The sequence below is a fragment of the Tachypleus tridentatus genome, chromosome 1 (assembly GCF_004210375.1).
Source record: "Tachypleus tridentatus isolate NWPU-2018 chromosome 1, ASM421037v1, whole genome shotgun sequence".
Taxonomy (NCBI): Eukaryota; Metazoa; Arthropoda; class Merostomata; order Xiphosura; family Limulidae; genus Tachypleus; species Tachypleus tridentatus.
The window spans coordinates 30,547,396-30,561,054 of NC_134825.1; the positions used below are offsets into that span (position 1 = coordinate 30,547,396).

The 13,659-nt window shown below is 35.7% G+C and overlaps 2 pseudogenes across 2 annotated transcripts in view; one reads left to right on the forward strand and one right to left on the reverse strand.

Annotated features, from left to right (window-relative positions):
- LOC143232302 (uncharacterized) overlaps positions 1–9,972 on the reverse strand; it is a 123,999-nt pseudogene extending 114,027 nt beyond the window's left edge. Inside the window, exon 1 of the transcript XR_013017489.1 lies at positions 9,334–9,972. The product of XR_013017489.1 is annotated as an uncharacterized LOC143232302 (transcript). The remainder of the gene's footprint in view (positions 1–9,333) is intronic.
- Positions 9,973–10,069: 97 nt separating this feature from the next.
- The window catches only part of LOC143245127 (uncharacterized), a 123,091-nt pseudogene continuing 119,501 nt past the window's right edge, over positions 10,070–13,659 (forward strand). The window contains exons 1-2 of the transcript XR_013025482.1: positions 10,070–10,395; positions 10,545–10,593. The product of XR_013025482.1 is annotated as an uncharacterized LOC143245127 (transcript). The remainder of the gene's footprint in view (positions 10,396–10,544; positions 10,594–13,659) is intronic.

Sequence of the window (13,659 nt, forward strand, 5' to 3'; positions counted from 1 at the left end):
TTCGCACCTTTCAGAGATGCTGCTTTTGTTGTTCCTTTGAACATGGGCAACTGAAACTCGAGCCGTTGTGCAGAGATTTTTGGATAGAAGTTTATAACCAAGTTGTCAATCTTGCCAGATGTGATCATGTTCTCAAGTGCCAGATATTGCCTCAAGTCATTGTTGTCTGCATTGAATCTAGTGGTCAAATGTTCTATGACTGTGTCCACAAATTCAAAATATTGGCTTCTGTAATAATCTCTAGCTGTTGCAGAATGGTGTGCTGAGCCATCACCTGTGATCCTTCTGGGGGGTCTGCGAATGCGTGGTAGTTCAATAGGCACCAGATCTAGGTAAGTTACCTTTTTCTCAGCTTTATCAAATATCTTGTTGCAATTTTCCTCTTTTCGCAATACCCGCAATTGCTCAACTGTCATTGCAGATGCTTCAATCATGCCAGATATTGTCGCTGATTTTGCTTGGAATGCACGGTTTAGTTCCTCTAATGCAGCTAATGGATGCTGGGCCCTCAACAATCCTAAAACTGTCTTTCCTTTGTCAAATCTGTCCAGCATATCTCTTGCTTTCACTGCTACATCTGATTTTTCATTTGCTAATTCAGACAAAGAATCAACAATGTCACTGTAGTGATCATTAGCACATGTAATTGCAGACAGGCGGCACAAGCAGCATGTTGGACACAGTGGGCGGATGTATTTAACTGGACTAGTCACTGGAGTTACATCAAGTGAGCCTTCTGGAGATATAGCGAATCTGTGCTGAGAGGAGGATTGATGTTCGTTGAATTTCTGTTTTGCCTTTTTCCAGTTGCAAAAACCGGTGGATATGAAGGTATACTCCACTGGCCTCTCCAATTTCCCTGTAAAAAGGCCTCTATTTTCCGCCTTGGCACAATGAAAGCATATGACTTTTTGAGTCTGATTGTCGAAGTGCAGCCATGGGAACTCATTAAGCCACTTGCCCTGGAAGTAGATATTTTGAGATTTTGCTTTTTGTCGTGGTATTAGTTGTGCGTCTGGATGATATGGCTTTCCACACTGTATCTGTGGAGTGTCAGATTTTTCATTACTACATAAACTTATTTCACAACTATCTGGTGGTTTATAATGTGCAATAGTTGCACAAGCCTTTTCAGACTCGTCCTCTGATGAACATGGTATTTCCTCTGTATGACAAGTTTCTATTCCTTTGCTTTAGGTTGTTGGATTATCTGCATTTTCACTTGTAGTACTAGTAACTGGCTTGCAGAACTGTCTGAAATCAGAAAGTCTCAGAGGCTTGCTTATCATAACTGGAATCTGTTTCTCAGATGACTCAACAGGCTAAAATACAGTCTTTATTTAAAAACTATAACGTTCAACGAACAAAAATAGAACAGAATGAAAGTAGGACTGAACTGTACAATGTATTTAAGTCGAACGCGTGAACTTCACAGTGACTACTGAGCCGACTGACCGCCTGGGCATCGCTGGGACAATAATATGTGCTAGTTACAACAGAAGTAATTGCAAGTTTCTCGAAAAATATTTAAACAATCACAAATATATTACATTCCTGTCAAAGCTCATCAGAAGACAAACATGTTGTGATATAATGTCTATAAGCACGTCTATTAAATAAAAACACCTAAACAAAAACTAGCAATACAATTCAAGTAGAGGCTTCAGGCTGTTGAAATCACTCCTTTTGTGTTCTAATTATACAAGAAAATACAATATTTTTACTATCTATGATAAAAGAATGTATTGTTCTTTTACCATAAAGCACCAGCACTTTATTAGAGGGCGGTGATAATCTGAAATTTCATGGATTAATGAGGGCCACAAACACAGGTCTAATGAGCCGTGTTGTAAAATCGAGGCTTAGACTAAAGGGAGTGGTGGGGGGGATGATGTAAGGCGCGTCTGGATCCGAGCGGCTCGAACCTGTCGTTAACTGTACACTAAACGTAAACTATGGTCAGGGGATTCGGCAGCTTAGGAGAGTAAGGCGTTCGACAATAAAACCGGCTAGACATGCATAAGAACAAATGGCGTAGGAAAACCACACAATATACACATATAATTGATGCAGCTACAAGCTAAAAATGGCCTGCCAGATCTAGATCACAGGAGTTTACGCTTGGGAGTAATATTTTCGAATTTCATGGTCTGTCAATCTGTTGTGTTGAAAATTTTACATAATTTACGCTACGTACAAAACGTAGGTTGATTTGTGATGGTGCTTGCAAGCCTCGTATGTATACTTAGGCCTACTGACTGATACTTACGAACTACCGTTTAGATCGAAAAGCTTAGAAGCACGCCTATGTTAAAGGTGTACATTTCGACTACTGAAAAAGCCTAATCTAGGCCTAATTATGTAATTCGATTGGTAAGAACACGAAAATCACAAGAACAAACACACAATTTGTAGGCCTGTGATGCAATAAAACAATTCAACAGACCAAACTGTAAGGGGGGATGAATGTATGCACCATACCCCCACCTCAAATGAAGGGAGTATATCCCCCATCCCCCCCAGGATCTACGCCCTTGCCTGTATCCACTCCGCCAGAGAGAAACCAGCCATCCTCAGAAGAGAACAGCAAATCAGAAGAGGAGGTAGACGTTGAAGATCCAAATAACAATTTCAGCGGTTGCGGTTTTGAACTAAGCACAAAAGCTACACAATGGGCTATCTGTGCTCTGCCCACCACGGGTATCGAAACCCGGATTTTAGCGTTGTAAGTCCGCAAACATACCACTGAGCTACTGGAGTGGCTACAATTTCAGAGGTGCAGCTGGTGAGAGAAATCCATACTACCCCAACCAAAGAGACCTCAATGACATGATTAGAGATCTTGGTTTGACGAAGTCGAATGCCGATACTATATTTAGGGGCTGATACGTGAAAGTGATTTACATTACAGTCGAAAATATCGAAAAACTAATCACTTCTACACATTTTTGTTCATTTTTCTATAGCTTTAGTATAAATACATGTAAATCTTGATTCATGTGTTGTTTTATTCAGACATTATGTAAATTAAAATGTGCAAATTTGCCCGTTTTTACATAGAAAATAAAATAATTTCTAAAATTTATTATCCAGGTCACAAAAGCAAAGTTTGAAGGGAATAATGGCCATTTTCTGTACTTTTACAACATAAGCAATTAAGAAATAACACATGCTATCCAGGAACAAAATTTGTGTTACATAGTGTTATTATTACATATATACGTATACGTAAAGACGAAATGTGTTTTTGTTTGCATCCTAACTCTTTCGCGCCTATTGGACTAATCTCAAACAAAATTTGTATGTAAACATTATGAACTATGGATACTGTCCTAAGGAGGATAAAATGTAACTTAAGGCTATTTACATGGTGTAAAGATTTTTAGTTAATTATTCTCAGCTTATTGATTGACTCAATCTCAAACAATCTTAACAGGTTGGCACTTTAGACAATATCGAATATTCTAAAGAGATTCAAGATCAAAGTTATTAAAGTTGCTGGGTTGTTTCTCAAACAACCATGGTTTTTCATGACTAGCGTTCAAGGGTAGGATCACTTCAAAATCTTTATATGTTGGTGGTAGACGGAAAACAAACTGTAGATGGCACTACTTGAAATATATGATTGTTGTTAAAACTTACCTTGCTTTAATTAAATTTAAACGTTCACATCAGCTGAGGGATATTTTAGTTTGTTTAATACGTACGAGTATAGTGCTATTTTCAAACGGCTGTAATTTAAAATCCATTATGAATTAACTAGCAGGAAGATAAAAATTACATCGCTAATATCAGACTTGAAACTACAACTGTTTAATTTCGTTCTTTTTATAAGGAAAATTTATAATACAACATATATCGTATACGTTAATTGTCGAAAATGCATAGACGAGACATATAATGACCAGACATCGAAACTTGTGAATGACCAACTATAGTCTATGCATATAGATGAAGCTTGACGTTACTTATTTCTATCAAAAATAGTTCACTCTTTCCTGCCCTCTTTTGAAATTTACCCATGCTTCTTGAAAATCATCCATCTGCCAAACATAGACATTATAATTTTTGTTCGTAAAATAGGGCAGGTCAAATGTCACCAGACTGAAAGAGACGTTGACCTTTTTAAGAACAGAAAGTTTTTGACTAAGAGAAACAGATTGCCACTTCCCACCCGCCAACCACCCACACACTTTTAGGTGAAGAAGAGAGTCGGCAGTTTAGAAAATATATATAGTTGTAGTTTGAAAGGAGTTTTCTTTATGATGAAAAAGAACAGTACAGCGTGTTTGTTATGAATGCTTAAAGATAAAATAATAAAATGACACATAGCTTGTTAGCATGGTGTAAATAATGTTTGAAATATATTTGACAGCATCTATATATATTCTGTACAAAAATCATTATGAAAAAGGGCAAGGCGATACATCATGATGGATATCCAAATTCAATAAATGTTAATTTAACATGTTTTTGTGCTCTTTTATGTTATTACTATGCTTCAAAATAAGAAACAATGGTATTATAAAAGATGCAATCTTCATGTGTATAATTTAATATCCATCTTAAATAAAGTGCGATCAGTCAAAGCATTCTACACGTTTCTGATTTTTTTCTTTCTTTTTCTGTCTCTCTCAGTGGCACAGCAGTCAGAATGTCTACGGATTTACAACGCTGGACACTGGCTTTAGATACCCGTGATGGGCATTGTGCTTACTTTGTGCTTATCTACAAACAACACCAGCTCTTCTTGTTCTTCGATGGGACAGTAGTAAGTTTACGGACTTCCAACGGCTGCAATCCGGGATTCAGTTCCCCCAAGTGAACACAGCATATAACCCCAAACTTTTTAAAACAAACAACTATTATATTTAATGGTTTTATTACTTTTGACGAACATTAAGAAAATATTGTCTATTGCATGTATTAATTATCTATCAATGTCTAAAACTACACGTTTTTTATAGAATGAAAAAATATCATAAGTTCGAGAAGTTAGAATTAATAAAATTGTAAAAAAATAATAATAATAAGACGAAGTTATCAGTACCTCGCTGGTACAGCGGTAAGTCTTCGGATTTACAATGCTCAAATCAGGGGTTCGATTACCCTCGGTGAACTTAGCAGATAGCGCAATGTGCCTTTGCTGTATGAAAACACAACAACAATGAAGGTAATAATACTTGAATTCTGACATTTTATCATGAATTTTTATTTGGAGACATGATGCAAGTATATCTGATAAGCAGAAGTCATGAATTTTTGGCAGGGCTGCAGAAAGCGTTAAGGCCCGTCAGGTCATGGCCTGAACATTTTTGTGGGCATGTATAGTTATAAGTTGTGTATCAAAACTTGCTTCTTTTAATTAGACATATTACGGTGATTTTATGCAGCATTTATACTTAAACTGGCTCAAAATTCAATCTCATACCATTAAAGTTTGAAAATTTTCTTGGGGCATATCCTCATACCCCCTAGAAATAGCATGCGGTAGCGTGCTTTTCACACGTAGTATATTACGTTGTGTATTCGTGGCAATGGTCTGCCCACTAAAAATTGCTTTAGATAGCAAAGTTTGAATTAAAATTACAAAGTAGTAGTTTACTGAGTGAATAATAAGGCTTCATGATGTTTTCAAATATTTACTTTATTCAAACAAGATTTAGTAAAATAAGGTTTAGCCCGGCATGCCCAGGTGGGTTAAGGTGTTCGAGTCGTAATCTCATGGTCACGGGTTTGAATCCCCGTCGCACCAAACATACTCGCCCTTTCAGCCGTGGGGCGTTAATAATGTTAGGTCAATCCCACTATTCGTTGGTAAAAGAGTAGCCCAAGAGTCAGCGGTGAGTGATGATGACTAGCTGCCTTTCCTTTGGTCTTACACTGCTAATTTAGGGTCTGCTAGCGCAGATAGCCCTCGAGTAGCTTTGCGCGAAATTTAAAAAAAAAAAAACTTATATCGTGAAAATGCGTTCCAGGATGGAATTTAAAATTCTGAATACTTTTCGCTAATTACACCTTTCATATATATATATATATATATTTATATGTCTTACAGGTATAAGCTTATTTTAAACACCGAGTCAACAAACATAGACTGCTATGACAACAATTTTATTCGTTTGCTTGTTTCGAATTTCGCGCCAAGCTACACGCGGCTATTTGCGCTAGTCATTCCTAATTTAGCAGCTAGTCACCACCACTAACCGCAAACTCTTTTACTAACAAGGGGGTTGACTAACATATTATAACGCCCTCATAGCTGAAATGGCGAGCATGTTTGGTTTGACGAGGATTCAAACCACAACCCTAATCACTTGGCCATGTCAGAAGATGGTAACAATTTTAATGTAATCATTACATCATAACGAAAAATGACTATTATTATTTGAAACAACAGCTTTATATTTTCTCTCAATTTTTTCCAGAATGGTAACATTGTAAATTTTTGCTGCTGTTGTTGTTTAACAAAACCACATTGGTCTATCTAATGTGTCCATCGCGGAGAATCGAGCCGCGGATTTTAACGTTATAAGTCCGTAGATTTATTGCTGTCCCACCAGAGATACCCATCGTTATTTAATGTAATATTTGTAATTATACAACCGAATTGATTTTGATCATGTAAAGAAATTAATTATTTTTACTCATTCGATTCTTGGTTCTCAATCAGTGTTTGAGAAGAAAGAGAATAAAAGTAAAGTTTACTGAACATAATATAATATAATATATAATAATAATAATATAAACTGATTATTATCTCTGTGGCCCGGCATGGCCAGATGGGTTTAGGCGTTCGGCTCGCAATCTGAGGGTCGTGGGTTCGAATCCCCGTCGCACCTAACATGCTCGCCCTTTCAACCGTGGGGGCGTTGTGATGGGACGGTCAATCCCCCTATTCGTTGATAAAAAAGTAATTCAAGAGTAGACGGTGGGTAATGATAACTAGCTGTCTTCTCTCTAATCTTACACTGCTAAATTAGGGAGGCTAGCGCAGATTGTCCTCGTGTAGCTTTGCGTGAAGTTCAAAAAAACAAACAGACACGGATACAATATCCGTGTATTCAAAATTTCATGTCGAGTAAATTGTGCCAAGTAGAATTTATGCACACTACTAACCAACAGATGGCGCTATATTCCAATGGAGGTTTATTCGTAAAGCCATATTTATAAATTATGTTTATATGCAATATAAACAAACTTTTTGTCTTTCCCTTTCCAGAAACAAAACAAAAACGGATAACCATGCAGTTAGTTCACTATTTTTTATTATAAATAATTGCATATTTTCGTATATTCCTTAGGCAAAAACAATTTTTATATAAAAGAAAGCAATACGTTGTTGGTTCCCACAAATAATGCTGTATACTTGTCAACAGCGCGAAATCCACCGAGACCAGCAAGAAACTTGAGACTACGGGAGAATGGAGACGAAGTGACGAGGTCTTGGGAAGACCACGGCCTCGGCTCTGATAATTATAGAAAATAAATACCGTGAGGCCCTGGTTCTAATGTTTATACAAAATAAAAACCGTGGGTTCCAAACGCTCTCGACTATTGGAAAGATGTGACACTACATGTACCACCCCCACATAGCTATCAAATATCTTTCAACAGTGTAGAAATTATCACGGAAAAGAGGGGTAGAAACTTTACGAATGGAACTTGGAGTTTTAGGCTTGTATTAAATTGACGATATAAAATAAATACGACCAAGAATTCTTCTACTGGAAGTTTTACTCATTTGTTGTCAGAGTTTATCTTCATACAATCTATCGAAGATAATTACCACATACTCAAAAACTGACCTCAATTTCATCTGAGTTGCCAGCCTTTTTTTTTTAGTTTATTGCTAGAAAGAAAAAAAACTGTTTGCTAGGTTGATGACCATTAATTTTAGAGAAGAAGATATTACATAATCAAAAAAGTGACAGAAAACATGTGATGACAGTGAAAACGAAATATGAATGCCAAAACTACAAGCAGTCAAAAATAATCAAATATATGTATACTCTATAAGTAACTAACTGTCAAAATATCAATTCTGTGTAAATATTTAAACTCTAGGATAAGGTTTTGATTTAAAATATCGTAGTTCGTGCAGGTTTGATGTGTAAGTTAGAAGTCTCGGTTAATTGGAGAACAAATACGATTATATTTCTCTCTTTATAATAAATGAATGCACATGCATTCTTAAAATAGTAAGGAAACCATCTATTTTTTTTTTTGTTGTTGTTTTTATTGACCTGACTTGGTAATATTCTGTTAAAGAACAATTCTGGAGAAGTTTGAAAATTGAATGTTTCACGCACGCAAAGTTAAAATGTAAACGTAATTGTCTTCACAGACGCACTACTCAAAGTGCCATGTTTCTATAAAATGGTCTTTACCAGGAACGTGTTTGAAGCTATAGTTCAATTGGCCACAGACTGTAAGCAAAAAACGCTCTCCGTTATTATATCCTCATGTGGGAGGTGTTAGTCCACAGGTGTATTGAGCATGCAGATAGAAAATATGTTCAAAATATTGCTGATAGGAAAAACTTTTTTTAACAATACTTTCAACAAGCACGTGTTTATTACTCTGTTTTCGAAAACTTCTGTAATAAAATTTTTATAGGTATATATAGTACTGCATATGAAGTTTATCTTACCAACTTAATCCAAAAGTTTCATAACCAGTTTCGCTTTTTCTATCTTTATTTTTATTAATCTAGTGTATGAAATGCATTTGTTTTTGTTGGGTTTTTTTGCATGCAGAATGTGACATTTAATAATAACGGGAATAGATTAATTTATAAAAGTTGTACATTACTTTTAGAGATAACTTTTTATATCGAATTCTCATTGCTATATATAACAATTATGTTACTTTTATGTTGTGCAAAAATTCTTTATGTGAATATTTCGTCATCTTTAAAATATATTATGCAATTAATTTAATCTTCTAAACACTTTTTTTAAATGATAAAACAAAAAAAAATTGTCAAAGATGTTCTTTAAAGTGCAAGTATAACCACTCCACAAACAAAGAAAAATACTAAATCACATCTTGGGTAACCGCATTTTAACTAATCAAGTACTTACTCCCGGTTACTGTAACGCCACAAGCCTCTGCTCCGAGGTTAAGTAGCTATCCCGTTAAAATGAAAAAAAAACCCTGAAAACTTAAATGGCATGAAATAACATCGCTAATACAATAAAACAAAATAACCTAAGCTATTAAGGGTGTAATTAATAAATAATATATATTAATTTAAAGGGGGATGCAATATACTTTTCTTTATTTTTGTCTAATTTCTTAAAAATTTATGCGTAAGTAAGGAACACTCACCGCTGCTTCACTGCCCTTGGCCAAAAGTAAGAGAAAAAAGCATCCCACAAACTGGAAGACTACCTGTGATTGCATTTTACTAGAAAATAGGCCTCTGAACGCTCTGGAATGCCGCAGAGCGTGGCAAAACCAAAAACTTCTGTATCGTACACCCCCTGTGCTTGTCCAGACCTCACATCTAACACGTTAGTATCCCATGTTGTCGTCGTCTGGAAACGGCGAGCACATGTAGATCTAGCCTCCTCTGCTAGTTTATAGAATACCCCGCCTTTGACAGTTCTTGCGGGTCGGAGGAATTCGCACTTTGTTTTTCTTTCTTTTTTTATCTATTTAAGTTAACCAAAACTGAAACTGTTTATATATGATACTGCAAAGAACCTTAAAAGCTACAGAAAACTACATTACTGTAATAAATTGTGACTGAAAGTGAGAAAAGACCAAGTAGGTGTGGCAAATAAGAATAAATGAGTGACATAATATCACCCAATAGCAACGTATGCTCCAAGAGTTTTCAAACTTTGTTTTGTAGGCTATTATTAAAATAAAACTTTTGGCTAGCTTACTCATGGTTTCAAAGTTAACATTGAATTAATTTGCATAATTACTCCATATTTTCTGCAGATTCTTCTTACAATTAATAAGCTAAAATCAAAAATGAAAACAATTATAACATTTCATTCGAGTAAAAGTTTCAGTCACGTGACAAGTAAACCCCGCCCACTAGCATCCTACTTCCGAAGTCCTGTCGAAAAGTGTTGGCTAGTATCATCTAACGCTCTTGGCGTGGCTCTGCTACCATTAGCAATTTAGCTCTCCAGCAGCTAGTTAACAGTTGTGACGTATGGAGAGTTAATTTTTAAGAAATATTAAAATAAGCCACAAACCCTTTAGCAAACATTGAAAACTTCTATTTTGTGATTCATTGTTTCCATCATAAAAGTAGCAGTAAACACCGATTTGGGGGGAGGGTTTGTAGTTGGCGGTCCAGCCCGCAGTGCAGACCCCCAGGAAAATCATGGAGTTGAAATTACAACAATTTCCTGGACTATTGCTTTGTAAATGGTAAGTAAGACGATGTTTAAATTTTTAGTAGTTTTTAAAATCTTTTTATGAATTGAAGTAGAAAAATAACTGAGAAATTTGAAAAACATGCCATACTGAAGGCAATTGTTTATTACCCACCTAATATTCTATGTTTTCGTTCTTTTCAGGTCTATCCTTATTGTCTTCTTAATATTCCTGATTCCAGAAATACAAGCGGTAAGTTTTGTGTTATAACTGAGCTACAGAGTGAGAAAAGTCGTCTGCTAGATTTCGGTTCTTTACCTTTACCAACTTTCTTGAATTTGATTAATGAATTATTTACTTAGGTTTAAATATTATAACATCTGCTATACTTAAAGTGTAATATACTTAAACGTCATCAGCTATAGAACTGAAAATATAAGCATGTCTTTTAAAGAAAAATACTGATATCAAAACTTATGCGTGAGTATCAAGACATAGCATGGTCTATGGCAACTTATCGATTACTCTTTTCAGGCGGAGACATGCGTGTGATGCGCTGAAACTTCTACTCGTGAATATGCCCTTCTATCGGTGCGATAAATTCCAATAATGAAATATATATATATTTGAGTAGTGTGATATTGTTTAAATGATATCTCATTAAAAAATGGTTTGTGATATTTTTGCCTCAGGTTATACAGTGCTACGATTGTTAAATGTGCCAAGTTGATATGATAAAGCTATGGTTTAGTGTATAATTTACTAGAAAGTGGAAAATGACCTTTAGTACAAAGAAATGTTTTTCGCGTAATATCGGGTTTTTAACACTTTGCAAGATAGAAGTAGACGATACAAAGTACTACTTACTTTTCCAATTACATTACTACTTTCGTCATAACATCTAAATATATGTAGAGCCTACAGATCTTCGCTCAGTGTTAGATAGTTATGATGTCAGCTGTGTGAAGACCTTTCTAAAAGAGCTCATATATGATCTCATGACTGATATAATTTGTTCACACTCAAGGGATATAACCAAACGTGTATGGTATCACTTTTAATGAAATTGGAATGTTTTAATCACGTGTATCGATTTCTGGTTAAATGATAGAGACGTTCCAGTTTAATTTAAACTAGATTACTAAGCCTGTGTGTTATCTATAGCTCCTGGCGAAGTAGTAATAATGGAATATCGAGCCAGTGAGTTGAATTCTAATTGGTGTTATTATCATAACTGGAAGTTTGAGTTATTATGTCAGAATGTTACTATATCTTGTCATATTCTACTAGAAAAGTATAAATCGTGTGAATTAATGTATTGTTGGTTACTGTTGTTTAGTTAATGGAATTCAATTGTAGTTTCACTATTAGAAACTGTTACTGATACCAGAGAAACGTTAACAATAAAATGTTAAAATCAAAACCGTGGCACGCTCAACATCGTTCGAATTGATTAAATGTTCGTTAACAATTATACAACTGTATTGTCGAATTATTAGACACGTGCTGAGTTCGCCATTCTGATAAAAATGTATTTTATGAGTATTTGACTCGTTTCCTCATGTTTTAATATTTGTATAAATATGGGTTACGTTTTGATATCAAAATAACAATGAATGAATATGATGACATTCTACGGTTCAGAATGGATATATTTCACATTTTCACCAAATACCTTAAACGTTAAAGAGAACACAGGTTGATTGATATACATTGTTCAGTAAGGAAGCGTGTTCGTTTGTTACAAAATTTTCGCGCAAAGCTACCAAAGGGTGACCTGCATATAGTCATTCCTAATTATTAACTGATATAGTAGAATAAAAGACAAGTAATAACGTCACCCATCTCCCACTCTTGAGCAATAGTTGGTCAAGTACTAACTGTTACTCTTATAACACATCCACAGTCGGATTCACATTCCGACCACGTAAGGTACTGAGCCATGCCCAACCCAGTTGAAGGCAGCGAATTATACTGAATCTCCAATTCGTCTTTACAAATATTTTATTATTTGTTAAACGACGTTCTCAAGTAGAATAGGACGTAATAATATGACAATGAAAATACGTACTATAAAAACTACCTTCAGTAATTAAGTATGTGTTCTCAGAAGTATTCTATGGCTTTTGGATGAGGCGCTGTGGTAATCAGGTCTCCACACAGTGCATCATCGTAGGTAGCTTAGCGCCTTTCCTGTTCTTAGAGGGTGTCTTTCAAACTGTGCCAGTAAGAAATGAGAATATTTAAGCAGACCCATGCGTGTCGGATACAAGACACCTGGGGAGTGATTCTTGAAGTTAACGAGTGTTGGCGAGCCTGTACATTTAACTTTTTTAGCACCGGAATGTTTGTTTCTGTTTAATTGAGACTTTTGAGGAGAACGTAGATTACCTAATAAGGTCGATGAATATTAATAGTATTAACTTTTGACGTTCAACAACTTTTATATCCTCACGAATTTGATATTTTTACTTTATTAGCTAGTTTTCGTAAATGTTTGTAACATGGGAAGTTTGACGTATCTACAGTTTATTTGTATGTTAAATTTCGTGCAAAACTACTCGTAAGCAATCTATGCTAGTCACCCCAAGAATGTTTGGTTTGTTTTGAATTTCGCGTAAAGCTACACGAAGGTTATCTGCACTAGCCGTCCCTGATTTAGCAGTGTAAGACTAGAGGGAAGGCAGCTAGTCATGACCACCCACCGCCAACTCTTGGGCTACTCTTTTACCCACAAATAGTGGGATTGACCATAACATTATAACGCTCCCATGGCTGAAATAGCGCCCCTCGGATTACGAGTCGAGTGCCTTGACCACCTGGCCATGCCGGGAGAGAAGGCAGCTAGTCATCACTGGCCACCACCAACTCTTGGAATTCTCTTTACCAAAAAATAGTGGGATTGACCATGGAATTATAATGTCCCTACGGCTGAAAGAGAGAGCATGTTCATTAACGGGGTTCGAACTCGTGTATTCCACTTTTTCTTAAAGTTAGCTTTAATAATGGTTTTGGTTAAAAAGTATAACGTCTGTCTGTGTAGCGATTTTTATTTTATCTTATTCTCACAAAGTTGTTTTTTGTATTATGAACTAATCTAACTCTCCTAATGTAGCTAAAACTCTTGAAGTGTTACTGAGATTACGGTCAAAATATATACCAAACCTGTAAATCAATATATTATAACTATAATTGGCTTTTGTTGTTGTTGAGCGCAAAGCTACAGAGTAAACTATCTGTGATGTGCCCAGCAGAGGTATCGAAACTCTAGTTTTAGCGTTATAAGCCTTCAGTCTTACTGTTGAGGTGCAGAGGAGC